Raw genomic sequence first — 15,216 nt, forward strand, 5'->3', positions numbered from 1 at the left:
CATCCCTCAGGCACCTTAGCTCCCTGAAGAGCCTCTCTGACCTGTGATTCAATGTCCCAGACAACAGCCGCCACCACCCGCCCAGGGTGGATAATAGGCTTGGGTGTGAGGCTGTCCCCTGGGCCATCGAATTGCCGGGAAAGAGCATCTGGCTTTACATTTTTGGAACCAGGACGGTAAGACAAAATAAAATTAAAGCGCCCAAAAAATAATGCCCAGCGAGCCTGCCGTGAGTTTAATCTCTTGGCTGAACAAACATATTCAAGATTCTTATGATCTGTCCAGACCAAGAATGGCTCTGAAGTCCCCTCCAGCCAATGGCGCCACTCATCCAAAGCCAACTTAACCGCCAATAACTCCCTGTTACCTATATCATAGTTCCGTTCAGCTGGGGATAGACGATGGGAGAAGTAGGCACAAGGGTGTACCTTGCCATCTGCTAGGGACCTCTGTGAAAGGACCGCCCCAACCCCAACCTCCGAGGCATCCACCTCCACAATAAATTGCCTCTCAGGATCTGGGAAAGAAAGAACAGGAGCAGAAGAGAAGCATGTCTTAAGCCTTTCAAAAGCAGCCTGAGCCTGAGAAGACCACTGAAAGGGAGTTTTTGTGGAGGTGAGTGCAGTCAAGGATGCAGCAATTTGACTATAGTTGCGGACAAAACGACGATAAAAATTTGAAAAGCCTAAGAAACGCTGCAGAGCCTTGCGAGAATCAGGAGTTGGCCAGTTGGAGACGGCCCTTACCTTGGCTGGATCTACACGGATACCCTCTGCAGAGACAATGAACCCCAGGAACGGAACCGACCTAGTATGGAACAAGCACTTCTCAGCCTTGATGTACAGCTGATTCTCCAGCAGCCGTTGCAACACCTGTCTGACGTGCTGAATGTGCTCCTGGAGAGAATGGGAAAAGATCAAAATATCGTCTAGATATACAAATACAAACTTGTTCACCATATCTCTCAGCACATCATTGACCAGGGTCTGGAAGAGAGCCGGGGCATTGGTTAACCCAAAGGGCATTACCCGGTACTCAAAGTGCCCACTGGGAGTGTTGAAGGCTGTCTTCCACTCGTCCCCCTCACGTATGAGGACCAGGTGGTAAGCGTTGCGGAGGTCTAACTTCGTGAAGAATCCTGCACCCTGCAACAACTCAAAGGCTGAAGACATTAAAGGTAGGGGGTACCTGTTTTTAATTGTAATATCATTCAGCCCTCGATAATCGATGCAGGGTCGCAGGGACCCATCCTTCTTCTCCACGAAGAAAAACCCCGCACCCGCTGGGGAGGAGGAGGATCGGATGAGGCCGGCTGCCAGAGAGTCGCTGATGTACTTGTCCATAGCTACACGCTCAGGACCAGAGAGGGAGTACAACCTGCCCCGAGGAGGAGAAGTTCCTGGGAGCAGATTGATGGCACAATCATAAGGTCGGTGCGGTGGGAGAGATATGGCCCGGGATTTGCTAAAGACCAGACGAAGATCATGGTAGATCACTCTAACACCGACAGGTCAGCTGCCTCCACCTGAGAAACAGAAAGCACAGAGCCAGGAGACAAGGCAGCACCCAAACAATGTTTATGACAAAAAGGACTCCAGGACAGGACAGAATTTTTGACCCATTCAATATGAGGATTGTGTTTTATCAGCCAGGGGTGTCCTAACACAATGGAATTACAGGGGGACTCTAGCAGATAAAACACAATCTCCTCACGGTGGTTGCCAGAAATAATGAGACTTACTGGGACAGTAGTGAGAGAAATGAGGGCAAGATGTGCTCCATTTAGGGCTCGAGCAGTCAAGGGAGTCTGTAGAGGAGTTGTAGAAAGCCCCCATTTGGCAGCCAGAGCAGAGTCCATGAAATTCCCCTCTGCTCCAGAGTCGACCAAGACAGCACATGGGTGATAGGAGTTACCCCACTGAACAGTGGCAGGTAGGAGAGTGCGTGCTAAGGGGGGATCATTGACAGGAGTTACGCTCACCAATACCCCCCTGGCTACTGGCGAGCATTGCCTTTTACCGGACATGTTGAAGCAAAATGGCCAGATCCGCCACAGTAAAGGCATAGCCTATTGGTTATGCGGCGCTTCCTCTCCTCCGCTGAGAGTCGGGTACGGCCAATCTGCATGGGCTCAGACTCTTGGAAAGTATCAAGACTGGTGGGGGAAAGAGGATCTTGGGACCCTCCTTGTTTCCAAGCAAAACGAGCCATACGGTTGCGCTGACGTAGTGCCAAACGATTATCCACCCTGATGGCCAGGTCCACCAGACCATCAAATTCAGTAGAGAGCTCTTGAGCTGCTATCTCGTCTTGGATTTCATCTCTGAGTCCATGCAAAAATTGGTCCCATTGTGCTGCTGCATTCCATCCACATGAGGCTGCCAGAGTTCGAAACTGAATGGAATAATCAGAAACAGAGCGATCCCCCTGTCGAAGAGAAACCAAAAGTCTTGCTGCCTCACGCCCATGAACAGAGCGGTCAAAAAACTTTGATCATCTCTTTTTCAAAATCATTAAAGTTAAAACAGTAAGGAAATTTGGCTTGCCATACTGTGGTTCCCCACTCACGAGCCTGGCCAGTCAGAAGGGTGATCACGTAGGCTACCTTGGCTTCTTCAGAAGAAAATGTGGCTGGTTGGAGGGAGAATACCACTGAGCACTGGGTCAGGAAGGCTCGACAGACAGAAGGGTCTCCATCATAGTGAGGTGGGGGGTTCGCTCTGGGCTCTGGGGAACGATGGACAGGAAGGAGAGTTGAGTGGGCTGACATCTGCTCAGTATGGAGCTGCAGAAGCTGAGCGGTTAGGTCTTCGATCTGGGAGCCAATCATTTCCAAGACCCGGTTAGATGAGGTGAGCTGACTTTCATGGCGACCTAATAGAGCTCCCTGCTGGGCCAGGGCTGCCCTCACAGTATCTTCATCTGCTGGGTCCATATTGGCCAGATTGTTCTGTCAAGGCCAGTAAACAGAAAAAACCCAAATGCAGGTGAAGACAATGATTTATTGTGGAAGGCAAAAATTCTAACAGATCAGTTCATTAGCCAGAATGCAAAATTGAAAAAAAAAAATCTTCTAAAGGCAATGTCTCAGTCTCAAGGGAAAAATGCACAAAAACCTCAGTTCGACAAATGGGAAAAAAAATGCTCTTCAGTAAGCAGTCCTCTCAGCCTGATCAAGAAAGAACAAAAAATATTATAGTCCAAAAAAAATGAACAACAAAAAATGACAAAAAAAATACTTGCAGACTTTGATGGAGGGGAAGAGAATGACTGGAAATAACCAGGAACAAAAAATAGACTGGCCAGTAGAAACAGAGGCAGGTGTAATTGTCAGAACCACGCCAGTGTCCAGGACATCAAAAACTCAGGCAGCACAAGAGCAAAAACTTCGAGCAAGCCAGGGACTACACAGAAAGGCTGGGAAGGTAGGGAGAGAGTCCTGGAGTCAAACAGAAAAAGGTTAACTAAAAACATTAAGTTTACCTATAGTTGATGTTGCAGGGTCAGAAGCAAACAACAATCTGGCACTGAACAGCAGAAACCCAGAGAATAAATAGGGGAGCTAATGAGGAGAAAATAAGCAAAGACAGGTGAAGCAAATCAACTAAAATTATGAGAACGAGGAGGTGGAGAGAAACAATCAGAAGCACAAACAAAGGAACATGTGGCTAATACAAACAGAACAGATAGAACCAGCCGATCAGCCAGGAGTCCTGACACCTTATTCTTCAATATTGGAAGTGCGCTCTTTTTTTTGCGATTGTTTCAGAATATCCAATTCAGTAGCCTGTGGGAGAAATGAAAATGTCAAAAAACGGTCAAAGTACTTGCTCTACAAAAAAGTGTGTGCATGACTATACACAAAAAGTAGAATAATATCATAACAAAATATCAGTTTGCAACATCAAGCAGCAGAACGAGCTGTTTTACTCGTGAAAAATGAATGGAAGTTAATAAAACCAAAAATCTCAAGCCAAAAATATTCAAAAGGCTGCACCCACTCGCACATAAAGAATAAGGTCAATAAAGCCAACAAAGCTAGAGTTCAACTTTATAGATAAAACCTTTTTTGTTTTTTAAATAAAAAGTATTTAAATGTAAACAACCTCATCAAAACACCCCATAATGTAAATAAATTGTCATTTAAAAAGAATATGTCGATAACTACATTTGTCAAATAGAACTTTATTATTCATATCTGATGATATGCCATAATAAAAAGAACACTTCCAGACAATAATTTTACCATGTTAAACGATATAAAAGATTATTGAATTGAATAAATGTGTTATATAGACATGATTATCCACAACCATAATAAAGAACCAAGTGTGCATCAGTGAACAAGTCACATGCATATTAACAAGGTGAAGTAGTCACATGACTGTTCTGAGGTCATTAATTGGTCATTGATCAGAGTGCCCACGCTAATACACATGAACATCATTTGCATTGCAAAGAGGTTATTTGGCCATTATCATATAAGGATGTAAGGTTGCTATATGGAAAACAATGGCCTGGGGCTTTGGAGTATCCCACAATTTTCTGCTTATTTCATTGCTCTCTCTCTCTCTCTCTCTCTCTCTCTCTCTCTGTCTCTCTCTCTCTCTCTCTCAGAGGATACGGGCACCTCCAATTACAGCTAATAATAATGAGCTCCATTAGATAATTACTAGCTCAACTGCTCTGAAAAACTAGCTGATACATGTGGACGAGGACAAAGTTTCATTGGTAAAGTCTGTGAGTTCTGTCCCTGGACAGGGAAACTGGAGGAGTGAGCGGAGATGGTCATCGGGAAGTATATTTAACCACATGTCACCACTGAACAAAAGTAGGACACATCTGGAGGCTTCAAGCAGACCATCAACAGAATCCACATTTTGGCTTTCTGAGGATGGAGGAGTGATGAACACAATGTTCTCTAGTCATTGACTGCATCTCTAACTTTTCTGTGCTGTTAGGAATGAAGATTCAGTCTGAGATAGTATGAGGAGAGGAAAAGGAGCACTCAAAGGAAAATAAATGGGAGAAGTTTTAGTACTCAACATAGCACAGGTTAAAAAAATGGTCCTTGAGAGAGTAACATTTTTGAAGGTAGTACTAATTGAAATTGTCTTGTTTTAAATTCTTAACTCTACACACTATATAACTGTTCACTTCTGTTCATAACACTTCTGAGTGTTCATATAAGACTAATAATTGAATTTGGCATGTCATATTTACATTTAAGGCTTCTACACTAAAAAAACAACATAGACATAGACCCTTTATACATTTTTGGAAATCACTAATTATGTAGTGAGAAGTACATAAGACTAAATTTCGTCTTTAAAACGAACGATTGGGGGCGGTATGGCGCCGTTCCTTTTCGCACTTACCAGCTACGGTGTAGATGGCTTTCCCGCTATCACCAGTTTGTCCAGTTAGCTCGCCATGTACGTTGGCGGACTTGAGACAGAGAGAGGAGCTGACCACTCTGACGAGGTTTAAGTCCAGCAAAGAATTGTTCCAGAAATTGGGTAAGACAAAAACAGAAGCCAAAAATAAAATACAGAAGTAAATAACAGGGTGAGAATGTGGTAAAATCTGAAAATGTGGTAAAAATCAGACAAGGGCTTTTCTTTTATTGGATTGCTTTTTAAAAGGTTGGGTTTAGAGAAGTGGGTGGGTGGGTCAATCAATGCTTGTGAAAACACTATTGGTTAGTTTTAGGGAAGGAGAAAATTGATCAGTCGTTCAGTCAGTCATTCAGCCAGTTGAGAGCGGCTTCTGGTGGACGTAGGCGAGAATAGCAGGCACGAGTGGCACTTAAAATTTGATATTTAAAAAAGCATACACAGCAGCCTCTGGTGGAGAAATTCACTTCTGAGATGTATTTGGTGCTCTCCAGAAATGTATATAGCGGTACATTTTCAGAATGAGCCTAGGTTGAAAAAAATGGTTCATTGCAAATTGTTGCAAACAATTTAAATAAGGTGAATCTAAAAAAAAAAAAAAACAATTAAGTCATTGTATAAATTTAACCCATATAAAGTGTTTATAACCACATGCCTTAAAAAAGCATTATTGTAAATCCAATCAATATTCCAATAAATTTTTTTAAGATTTCAGAATTAAGCTTAGAATGTCATCATCATTCATAAAGTCATTACTATAAAAAATACTAAACTTTTTAGTAATATAGCCTATTATTGTGAATGGGTTACTAGACCACCCAAGAAGGTGTATATTACTTTGTCCAGCCAGTGGGAGGGCAAAGTTTGTTCAATGTTAAAAGTATATATATTTTTTCATTTTAAAAACATGTCTGAAAAAATTGTTTTTGCAACCAGAAAGTTTCATTTTTATAAGCAGAAAGTACACTGGAAAAAGTAGCATACGCTGAAGTGTATGCATTCAATTTAACCGCTATAGACATTCAATGTATGAGTACTTATTTTGTAATTTTAGTAACTTAATAAGTTGTTAAGAACTTTTAACACCGTTATAATGAAATACATACACATTGAGGTGAAATCAGGGTACTGGGTGATATATAAAAACAATTAAATTACAAAATTTAACAATGGTAAAAAAAATATCTCTATAGTTTTGAAAATTGGAAGGGACCCTTATTGGTTTTGTAGTGGTCTTTTTAACTACACTATAGCCTTAAACAATTGGTTCACCTAAAAATTCTAATTTTGGCTACCTATGTTATTTCGAACCCATGAGAAATTCATTTATCTTTGGAACACAAATGAAAATACTCAACCGAATAAGAGAGATTCAAAGATTATTTACCAAAATATTTGGGGAAAAAAATTTAAATAAATAAAAGAAGGTTGGATTATCACTGTTATGACCAACAGCAATCTAGGCTTTGCAGATTGCTGGAAAACATCCATTATTACCTGGACCACAATTCTGCCACCACATGAACTACAACTCCCTTCAGGCAACACACACATACACCTGTTCCGGTTCTCTGTTGATTACACACACACAGCTGGGAGCTGCTCAGGGACTGATTACTCAGACTATTTAGATGGCTCACTTTGTCACACACATTGATGAGTCTTGCAAGTTTTTACCCTTTAACATCACAAAGCGTTTGTCCTTGTTTTGTCTCTCCGTGTTTGACCCTTGCCTTGACCCGCCTGCATCGACCATTCACCTGTGACCTGACTATGCTTCCGGATTCTCTTGTATGTATTGTTTGCTCCTGTGTCTGACCATTGCCTGCCTTACAACTTCTTTTGCATGTGAATCCTCATCTCCGTTGTCCAGCGTCCAATAATCACATTTTAGCAGTTCACACAATCAGAAACACAAAAAGTTTTATTCACAACAATCCAATGCCATCCACATAATATGCTTCTGTATATTTGAGAATATGTCTGGTGTCTTTAAAATAATAACATTCCTGGAATTCATGACATGCAGTACTGGCCATAAGTGACATCATGATTCACATTTATTGCTGTGATGTTGTGCTTGAAGAGCTGAAAACTTTTGTATGTACTTGTGCTTAATAATTATGTTCTTAATTAGTAACAATAAAAGAAAACATGCTCACTATTAAATGAACAAAATAATAGGTGTGAATTAAATAAACAAATAACTATTTAAATATGAAAACTGATTATATTTAGTCAATGATAACTTCATTTGCTGAGCTATTTTTTAACACCTCAGTAATTTTAACACATTTTTCCCTTTCTCAATATAATATTTTATATACATAACAAATTTAGATTGTTTAATTAAAAGTCAAAATAAATACTGGGCAAATGACAAATAATATGTATAACATTTTTTTACAAGTTAACAATATTGAGTGAAAATACCTTGAAACAACATGGAATACTAAAATAAATACTTAAAAAATACGTTAAAAAAAGTACTTTTGCAAGAGTAAAAAACTTATTCAGAAAAATATTTTGCATTGTAACTTTTTTTAATTCAATTTGTTATTCAGCTCAGAATAAGGGCAAAACGCATCTCATGTACATGGTTAGTTCCCTATTTAGCATACTGATTAATCTATGCCCAGTGTGGGCGTCATGGGCAATCTGAATAGTGGGTAAATGCCATCTCCAGGCAGCCGGGAGTCTTTGTGATATTGCTTCTCTCTCTCTCTCCGTCAAATAGAATTCATGTATATTTTGCAATCCTTGCATCCTATTATGCGCAATAAACTAGCTACTTTATCCATGACAGCACCTGGCTGGCGGCGAAAATATGCAGAAGCCAATCTGCCAAACACACCCTTTCAAAATCAAATTTATTTAGTTAGAAACGCTCTCAAAGACACTCTTGTAAGCTATCATGTAACATTGTGATTAGAATACAGACAAGCAGAAATTTAATTCATTTCAAATTCAGAGCCGCTCCGCTTCCTATTATGCTGCTGTATCAGTAAATTGTAAACCCTCCGTTGCGGCATTACAATTCAAACAAGGTTAGTTTTCAAACACCTGATTTGAATAAGCTGAAAAAGGGGGAGAGAAAAATGAAGGAAGAACTGCTTCGACAGCCTTTGTGTCAGCGCACGGCGAGAGATGAAGAAGTGAAGGCACGCGAGAGGCACTTTTGGATGCGATGGCTGAGCGATAACGCCCGAGGAAGTGTCAGCTAATTTCAATGCAGCACCTACAGCACAATTATTATTATTATCACCAAATCATGGAAATAAATTAAAAGAGCGAGATCCGAAAATAGCGCATCTGGGCCTTACACTTCACAGGTACACCCAGTGGGGATTCAGGAGGAGATGACTTTGCCTCATTATGTGCTTGGGTGGCGTGTGTGTGTGAAGGGAGATGGTGGACTCGCTGTAATGCCAGATCTCAACAGATGAGATACGGGCTGTAATTTGAATGCCAGTGGGAGGCAATTTAAACACATGGCAGTCAGAGAACGCCCGAGTCTGGTGACACTCTGATCAGCAGCAGGGCTGCTCAGGCTCGCCAAGGTCACCGTTCGGGCCTCCTCCGAGAACACTTTGTTGGTCAAGGAAGGAAAGACTTTGACAGGCTTTATTAATTGGCTTGAACTCTGACAGAAATTACACTTCTACATTTCCTCATAAATAATTTCAGCGCTTGGGTGACATTATTGAGGTTGAAAGAATACCAAATGCATCGTAAAACAAGTTCATTGTGTCAACGCGAGCCAATCAAGCAGAACAAACCAGAAGAGGGATGTGGAATGTGTAGAGTTAGCCAAGTGCATCCAAAAACAGACACCCACCAAGGCTGTAAATGTGTTTTGAACATTTAGTTTTTTTATTTAAAGGAATAGAATGAATTTATATGAATAACTCACCCCAAAATGACATTTCTGTGATTGTTTAATCCCCAAATATGAAATGAGTTCATCTTTGGAGTATACAGTAAGTGAAAATATCCCTAAACAATTTAAAAGATTTCCATCCCTTCATTGAAAGTCTATTCACTCAAATCTCTTCAAAACAGTTGTAAAGTCATAAATTAAGTGGTTAAGTGGTTAATTAAGTGGTTTAAGTCTTCTGAAGGGACATAATTGCTTTTTTGCTTTTTGTCATAAACATTGATGAATGAATCCAGACTGAACTCAGCGTATTACAAATATATATATATATATATATATATATATATATATATATATATATATATATATGTTAAATCTAGTTTTCTGAAAAATGTGAATTGAGAAAAATATAAAAAGAAGTAATAATAACTCTATTGAAACTAAAAACTAATAACTATATTGCGAGAGAAAGCTTTCCTTGTTTTAAGCAAAAACTATGCATATCTTACACTTAAGATCATTCTTGAATGCCTTACAGCAAAGAGCATTTTAATAACTAAAAAACTTTTGTAGAATAAAAAGATTTAATCTGTTTTAAATGTTGTATAAAACCATTCAATCCTAATAAATAACATTTATTTTCTGCTTTTGAAGTAAATTCATAAGAATGTAGGAATGTTCAGATATTTGTACTGAAGATGGTAAAAGAAAATTGTGGAATATTCAGCACTTGTGTGACATTAAAACATGTTCATTGTGTCACTGCGAAAGAATCAAGCAGAACAAACCGAAGGAAATGTGGAAAGTGTAATGGTAGCCAAGTGCAAACAAAAACACCCATGTGTGAACTGAAACCTTTCCCAGTTTATAATGTTACTGACATTTCCCGGATCATCTGCCAGGAAACCAAAGTGACAGGATCTTCCTGTAACTTTTGTGGGGAAAGAAACCGAGCAAAAGTATCTGGCATGAAACGAAGCGACATAACCGAGTGAGCAGGGTTCCTTCCTTCCCTCTGAAACAATGCATATCTCAATCAGTGTCAATGAAGTCTGATTAGAACATCACACAAGTGCTACAATCATATCCGAATGCGGATGATAACCAAAGTAGAGTAATTTCCACCAAATGAGAAGCAGAACAAAAATCAAGCAAGTTCTTAATCAAATACGCTTCACGTGCAGTGGGGGCCTTCGTTGTTCTCCATCCAGGAAAGCCAGTGACTCATCCTTCACTCTTTCCATCCCTCCTCCTGTCCCGTGATTCATGGGCTCAGGGGGGGCCTCCCATCTCCCTGGAGAAATTAACAGTGATTTTAATTGCGCAGACGTCTCCAATTCATTACTGCCCACTCGCACAAATTTTCACCCTCTCAGGTGTCAAATGGCACTTAACATCTCTGCCAATCACCGCAACACTAGAGGAGAGCTGAAGGAGATGGAAAGCGTGTGGCGGGTGCGTCGGGCCCCCCGGTGTGAAGGACCCCTCTTATCCCCTCAGTTTAACTCCTGAAACTCCTGCACACACACACACATATACAAAAGGAATGGTCATATACGTGTTGAATCGAAAGACGTGGTGTGTGGTGCCTACTGTAGCATTTCTTTCAATTATACCAATGATTAAAGCTTTAAGAGAAGATGATGACATCCATTTTATTTTCAGTTGGCAGGCAGATGCGTGACTCGCTCACACCCTTATTATCAAGATCCTGTCAGATTGTAATATCCAAAACTGAATATGAAAATGACGCGGGGCAGTCAGCTTCACGCGGTGAAAATCCTAGATGCGCTCGCGAGTCTATTTACAGCAGGCTGCTCTCAGGGCTTTGATTAATTTCAGATAATCAGCAGCAGCTCCTTGACCTTGGAGTTCAATATGAATGCTCCTCATATCCTGACGTCTGCTTTACAGACAATACTTGCATGAAAAACAATGAATCAGAGCACTACTTCACTTTTAAAAATGAAGCTTTGATAAAACAAAAGTACCTTTCATTGCACAGTTCCTAAAATAAAGATTTTTTTTCATTATATTATCTCTTTACATCCTAAATTTCTTTATGTCTGTAAATGTATTTCCAGGCGAAGCAGTGGCGCAGTAGGTAGTGCTGTCGCCTCACTGCAAGAAGGTCGCTGGGTCGCTGGTTCGAGCCTCGGCTCAGTTGGTGTTTCTGTGTGGAGTTTTCTCCTTGTGTTCGTGTGGGTTTCCTCCGGGTGCTCCAGTTTCCCCCACAGTAAAAAGACATGCGGTTCAGGTGAATTGGGTAGGCTAAATTAACCATAGTGTATGAGTGCGTGAATCTGTGTATGGATGTTTCCCAGAGATGGGTTGCGGCTGAAAAGGGCATCCGCTGCATAAAAACTTGCTGGATAAATTGGCGGTTCATTCCCTAATAAAGGGACTAAGCTGACAAGAAAATGAATGAATGAATGAATGTTTTTCCAAAATTCCTCATGAATTATTTATTAGACCATTCTGTCAATGTAACAGTTTGGGCAGAACCACACTTTTATGTGTGTGTCTCTTTAAATTCAAATGAACTACTGCTGGGTAAAAGTAAAGAGTGCTGTGTGAAATAATAATCATGAGAAAATATTAGTGTTTATTTTTAAAAAAAGATTTTTAAAGAACATTTTATGCTGTTTCATATGGATGTTAAAGGTTCTGAACATTAAAAGAAAATGTGATGACTATATAAGACTGGACGGTAAAAAGGATATCGGTAAATATTGACCGAACACCATTGTCTATATAGATAATAAAATAATTCGGTATGAGGTTTGGTATGAAGCGTTATAGTTTTATTCAAATGTGGCTGCTGAGTGTGGCCGTTGGAAGCAGTGACACGTGCGCAATTTCCAGCCTCACCTAGTTGAAAAACATCGGAAATATTTAGAATGCCCCGAGCGCACTGCAATTCATGTAGGTAGAACTAACCAATCTGGTTTACACATTGTATGGAATATACACATTTCAGTAGTAATTACCTGAGACAAACACAGCGCACCCAAACACTGGAGTGCTTTTTACTTTTCTCCATAAACTTGCATTAGAGCTGCAGTAATGATTGGTTCCTTTGTCATTCTCTGAGAAACTGGTCGCCTAGTTATGAGACGCCATAGATAATGGTGAAGGAAACCACCCACTCGCGCTTGTCACTTCAGTTCAGAATAACAACGCATGCGAAAATGAATGCCGTGTAGCAGCAGTGAGGAGATAAAGAATGTAAGTATGTCGCCAGAGTGGCTTTTTGGTTTCTTTTCTTGAGCATCCCAGCCACTAGCACCCCATCTGAAAGATTGTTTGTGTGGAGTCCTTAATGTATTCGTTTAACTTCCCAATTTGTAATGTTTCAATACGTTTTTAAAAAATTGATGATTAGTTCCTTTACTTGAAATCTCAGATTTTATTATCATAATTTGTTCTGTTTACTGAGTTTAAGGTTTACTGTATTTTTAATATTATTGACACATTACAGATGTTGATCTACCTTTACTATTGCACACGCTTTGTAACATTTTATTTAACACTTACAGTATGCCTATTTTATTATAAAAAGAGGAGATTTTGTTTAAATATTTTTGTTTTTGACTTTTAAAACTATTTGTTGGTAAATTAAAATAAAGTGGTTAAATAAAAAAAGCCTAATATTCAAAAATGTATTATTAAAAGATATTCAATAATCATCGATAACGAATGATATGAAACATGATATTGTGATTTTTTTTTTCAATATCACCAAGCCTTATAACTATATCCAAATCTATCTGTCTGTCTGTTTTATGTAATGAGATGCAGCAAATCATAAAAACATAAACACTGTAATGCAACAGAAATGTCATGACACCTCAGCTGATGTGACTGTGGAGTAGAAAGCTGTGAGATTAGTGCCCTAATTGAATGAATTTAATTTGCTGTAATGGGAGAAATATGTCACAAGAAAAAAAAAAAAAAAAAAAACGGCTGTCGACAGCCTTTTCTCATTCAAATGTATTTTTTTTTTTCTTAGACCTCCATCCCAACCCCCACCCTCATTCTTTAATTTATATATATATTCTCAGTCAGTCATACTTTTAAGTTACATTAAGAGATTGCTAAGCCAAGAACTGAGAAAGTGTGTCAAATTATTAAGATGTAATTATTAGGATTTGGCTTGGCTTTAAATCCGAAAGGAAAAATATTCAATATTATTAATATGCCATTAAAAAAATAAACTATTACACAGAGCTGGTTATTATTATGTACTGTACTTGCACATTAACTTCACAGTAAGAAGAATATTTATGATTTGTATTCATCTTTTTCTTTAACTGAAACATCCGCTGCCATACTCTGTTTTTCCTTATATATCATTGTAAAAGTAACATTTAAGGAAAGTTGATTAAAAATAGGCCTGATATATTTATTTCAAAAAGCATTTAGAGCTGTTAAGTAAAAGTTTTCTGTTGTTCTTTCTGAATCAACTGTTAAAAATACATACTAAGTAGTAGATGTACTGTAAATGTAGCCTTCTAAACAATTCAACCATCAAAGATGACTCATAAAAACCAGTTTTTTCAGCTCTCTCTCAGAAAAATCACTGCGAAAAATACTAAAACTCAACAAAATGGCAGCTGGATAAACAGAGCAACCCTCAAGGCGATATTTAAAACTCCACTGACCTTCTGCAACCTTTAACTAGCAAACAGAATACACAAACTGAATACACACAATCTATCTACCTATTATTTTCTTGCTTAATAAACGGCCGCATATAAGACTGCAGAGTGAATTTCCGTGTGCCACATGACTGTGCTTTCATTGTGGTCTCAACCACCCTCAAAAGCAAAGGAAAATACACTTCTCCAGGGTGGCTTTGAAAGGTCATGAGGTGTTTGTCTTGGAGACGGATTTTTATTATTTCCTTCTAATTAGGAGGGAGAGGCGTATTTAAGGTTCTCAAGTTAAGGCGCAGTATAATGGACAGAGCTGATTCAAGGACAGTTCACAAAAACATGCCTTTCCATTGAAAAATACAGACTGATTAGTTTTTTTTAAAGAACTTTGTACGTGCAACTTTAATATGAATTTAAATGGGAGAAACACATTATTATATACAGGTATGCAAATATATGCTCTGCATTTACTATATATATATAGTTTTGTTCAGAAAATTCATAAAATTTATTCTACATTTAAATAAAAATGTTGTCACTTAGAGCATAAAAATTACAAATAGAAAAAAATAAGAAAAAGTACCCTGTTTTCAGATTATTATATTCATCTTTTGATAAATCAGAATACTGATGTTTTAAATCAGAAGAGTTAAGAAAATCATATTTGGTCAAATAAAACAACAACAAAGACAATAATTTATTTATTTTTTTAAACAAATTCAAAGAAACTTTCCATGCTCTCTTATTTTTTCCATAGCTCTATGTATTTATCTATAAATACACACGCACACACACACACAATTTTCCTGAATCTTGCCAACTAAAAACTGTATTAATAGCTGTTTATAGATGGCTCCTCAAAACACAACAGCACTTTACTGGGGGTTAATGAAAGACATGAGCTCTCCACAGTGGGCGGTTAGGCAGTAATATGCAGTGTAGGGCAGGGTAAGGGTAAGAGCATGCTGGGACGTATGAGCATATGAGCACAGAGGTGATAAGTCAGCTTAATTGGCACTCATTCAGAGCTGAAGGAGTAAACAGCAACTGCTCTTTCTGTTATTTTGTTAATAGGTATACCTGACTTCACAGGCAAAAGATGACTTGAAGAAAAAAAAAACAGAGAAATCAAATTCAGATTTATTAATTTAAGCAGTTTAGTTAATTTTATTTAACTTCAATATTCAGTCACACATACTTATCTTTGCATTTCTGAGCTTGTTAAAGGCTGTTTAAATCAGAGGCTTCAATTATTTGCAGGTCAAGAGACAAAAATATACTTTTA

General features: G+C 38.7%; 1 long non-coding RNA gene across 4 annotated transcripts in view; it reads right to left on the reverse strand.

Annotated features, from left to right (window-relative positions):
• The window catches only part of LOC137496650 (uncharacterized), a 125,995-nt gene that overhangs the window by 78,146 nt on the left and 32,633 nt on the right, over positions 1-15,216 (reverse strand). For 2 of the 4 annotated variants that reach the window (XR_012387148.1, XR_011017149.2), the window contains one exon: positions 8,250-10,790. The exons of the other annotated variants lie outside the window; for them this stretch is intronic. This is a non-coding gene — a long non-coding RNA (uncharacterized lncRNA). Of the gene's footprint in view, positions 1-8,249; positions 10,791-15,216 lie in introns of those variants that run through there. 4 annotated transcript variants of the gene reach the window in all.

The sequence above is a fragment of the Danio rerio genome, chromosome 11 (genome assembly GCF_049306965.1).
Source record: "Danio rerio strain Tuebingen ecotype United States chromosome 11, GRCz12tu, whole genome shotgun sequence".
In the NCBI taxonomy this organism is placed as follows: domain Eukaryota; kingdom Metazoa; phylum Chordata; class Actinopteri; order Cypriniformes; family Danionidae; genus Danio; species Danio rerio.